Below are 3,564 nucleotides of genomic sequence, written 5' to 3' on the forward strand. Positions count from 1 at the left end.
TGTCAAAGAGCACTTGATTCCTTTAATTAGAGAATGCTATCGAGACATCAAGATCTGGGTGCTAAGTGTGTTCACAGCTACTCGCATGTTATTTAGTAACATCCATCCAAGCCGTCTCAGTAGATATAGGATATATAGTACTCAGCCAAACATACACACATGTCTTAAGTTACATATCTGAAGTTGCCTTCGTGGCATAAAACCATGAATTCATACTGAGACTTCTCATTGTAATCCATCACCACATCCCCTACTCCAGTCTTCTCATATTTTTAAATTGCAATTTTTTTCTGCAATTTTTCAAGTAAGAAACTTGACTCTCATTATCTACAATATACTTACTGATTCTTTCAAACCTAATATACACAAAAGTTATTTTCAGAATTGCTTACCCATACCCCTGCAAGAAACAAATCTGCTAAATATAGTAAATGTACTTTCTTATAGTTCTTTTTGCCTTTGACTTACAGTATCCAAAATATTGATTCCCAAAGTAACTTAAGGTTAGTTCTTTTCTTTAAAAAAATTTTATTTATTTTGAGAAAGAGAGTGAGAGCATGCACGTGCATGGGTGGAGGAAGGGCAGAGAGAGAGAAGAGAGAATCCCAAGCAGGTTCTACACTGTCAGTGTGGATTCAATCCCGGGAACCTTGAGATTAGGACCTGAGCCAAAATCAAGAGTTGAATGCTTAACCGAAGTCCCAGGTTAGTTTGTTTCTTACCTACCCACCTTAGCGTGGGTTTTTATTCATTTGCAATATACTAAAATTTATTTGCTGAATTTTTTGTTCCATTTTGTTTTCTCCTCTCATTCTAGTTGAATATTTTCTATCTAAAGACTCTACAAACTATATAAAAACTCTCTGTCTAGCCTGAGATCACAAAAATTTTCTCCTATATCTTCTGCCAGAAGTTCTATGGTTTTGTATTTTACATTTTGGTCTATGAACATTATGAGTTAATAAAATATGGGTTGAGATTCATTATTTATACCGGAAACATGGATGTGCATTTTTTCGATCACTATTTTCAAAAATAGACTATGCTCCCTTCACTGTGATTCCTTTATACTTTAAAAAAAAAAATCACTTGAGGGGCGCCTGGGTGGCTCAGTCAGTTAAGCGGCAGACTTCGGCACAGGTCATGATCTCACGGTCCATGAGTTCGAGCCCCGCGTCGGGCTCTGTGCTGACAGCTCGGAGCCTGGAGCCTGTTTCAGATTCTGTGTCTCCCTCTCTCTGACCCTCCCCCGTTCATGCTCTGTCTCTCTCTGTCTCAAAAATAAATAAACATTAAAAAAAAATCACTTGAAATGATGCTGTGGGTATTTTTCTGGACTTTTCCCCATTCATTTGCTTATCGCTTCACCACTACCACACTATTTTGATAACTGGAGCTTCATATTAAATCTTGAATTAGGTAGTGCTAGGCTTCAATTTTGTACTTAATTTTCAAAATTAATTGAACTCTTCTAGTTTCTTTGCTTTTCCATATGCAGTTTAGACTCAGGTTATTAATTATCCACAAAGAAAAAGAAAAAGGCCACCTGGGAATTTGATTTGGGTTGGGTTGAATATATATGAATATATATATATATATATATATAAATTTAGAAATAATTTATTTATTTATTAATAGTGTTCAGGCTTCTAATCCATGAACACTGTATATCTCTTCATTTATTAAATTTTCTTTGATTTATTTCATCAGTGTTTTATAGTTTTCAGCATGCTTATTGTATGCATATTTTGTTAGATTTATACCTACGTATATCATTTATCTCTGTTGTAAATTTTACTGTACTTTTACATTTCAATTCCCAGTTATTGCTTGAAAGTATATAAAAATACAAGTGATTTTTGTATATTGATTTGATATCTTGTGAACTTTCCAAACTGACTTATGAGATTTAGAAACTTTTTAAAGATGCTTTAGGATTTTCTACATAGATGTGTTGTTTGTGAATACAGATATACTTCTTTCCATCTTTCCAATCTATGTGCCTTTTATTCTTTTCCATGTCTTATTCAACTGTCTAGAACTTACGGTACAGTTGAATAAAATTGTGAGAAAGGACATTTTTGCCTGGTTCTCAGTCTTGTGGAAAAGCATTCAGTCTTCCATCATTAAGTATAAGGACAATGCTCAGTTTTAAGTAAAATCCCTTTATCAGGTTAAGGAAGCTTTCCTTTACTGTTAGTTTCCTGAGAGTTTTAAATCATGAATAAATGTTGAACTTTGCTAAAAGCTCCCCCCCAATATATTGACAGGATTAGATAATTTTCTTCATTATTCTGCTAATATAATGAATTATTTTAGTTGATTTTCTTTTCTTTTCTTTTTTTATTTTTTGGAGATCTTGCTTCTTTTTTTAATTATTTTTTAATATGAAATTTATTGTCAAATTGGTTTCCATACAACACCCAGTGCTCATCCCAACAGGTGCCCTCCTCAAAAAAATATGGGACACTTCACGAATTTCATATTTGTGACACTTCACATATCATACTTGTGCAGGGGCCATGCTAATCTTCTCTGTATCGTTCCAATTTTAGTTTATGTGCTGCTGAAGCGAGCACTATTTTAGTTGATTTTCTAATGCTGAACCAGGTTTGCATTTCCTCAAATGAACCCCACTTGGATGAAGTCTATTTTTCTTTTTATATATTCCCGGATTTTGTTTGCTAATAGTTTGTTGAGAATTTTTGCATCTAAGATCTTATGGGATATTGGTATTTAACTTTCTTTTCTAATCTTTATTTGGTTTTGTTATTAGAGTAATGCTGACCTACTAAAAGGAGTTAGGAAGTATTTCCTCTTCTTCAATTTTCTAGAAGAGTTTGTATTGATTTGGTGGTATTTCTTCCCCAAATATTTCTCAGAAATGACCTGTGATGGCATTTAGGGACTGGACTTTTCTTAAGTGAAATATTTTAAATTATTAATTTAAATTATCTTATAGGTATAGGGACATTCTGTTTCTTCCTTCTGAGTGAGTTTTGGCAGTTTGTATCTTCCAAGGAGTTAGTTGGTTCATTGAAATTGTAGAATCTATAGGCATAGATGTCACTGACATCTATATTTTTATAGAATCAGTTTTGTTTTCATTGTTTTTATCTATTTTCATTTTTTAAAATTTTATTCATGTTTGCTCTTAATTTTATTATTTCTGTTCTTCTGCTGTCTTCAGGTTTAATTTTGGCTTCATTGTTTAGTTTCTCAAGCTAGAAGCTAAGGTTAGTGATACTTTACTTATTTTTTCAAAACAAGTGTTTAGCTCTATTAATTTTCCTCTACACATTGCTTTAGATATATCCTATAAATTTTGGTGGGCTATATTTTAATTTTACTTCAGCTCAAAATTTTTTTTAATTCCCCTTGAGGCTTTCCCTTTGAAATGTAAGTTATTTCAATGTATGTTATTTAGTTTCTAAATATTTGCAGATTTTCCAAATATATTTTTGTTTTGATCCTACTTTAATGCCCTTATGAACTTCTATTTGTGTTATTTTTAGTCTTTTTAATTTTCTAAGATTTTGTTTATGGCCAGAATGTAGCCTATGT

At 32.3% G+C, this 3,564-nt stretch overlaps 1 non-coding gene across 1 annotated transcript; it reads right to left on the bottom strand.

Annotated features, from left to right (window-relative positions):
- Positions 1-2,473: 2,473 nt before the first annotated feature.
- Positions 2,474-2,579, bottom strand: LOC125939279 (U6 spliceosomal RNA). Its single transcript, XR_007463017.1, has one exon. It is a non-coding gene; the product is annotated as a U6 spliceosomal RNA (small nuclear RNA).
- Positions 2,580-3,564: the final 985 nt, after the last annotated feature.

The sequence above is a fragment of the Panthera uncia genome, assembly GCF_023721935.1.
Source record: "Panthera uncia isolate 11264 chromosome B2 unlocalized genomic scaffold, Puncia_PCG_1.0 HiC_scaffold_24, whole genome shotgun sequence".
NCBI lineage: Eukaryota > Metazoa > Chordata > Mammalia > Carnivora > Felidae > Panthera > Panthera uncia.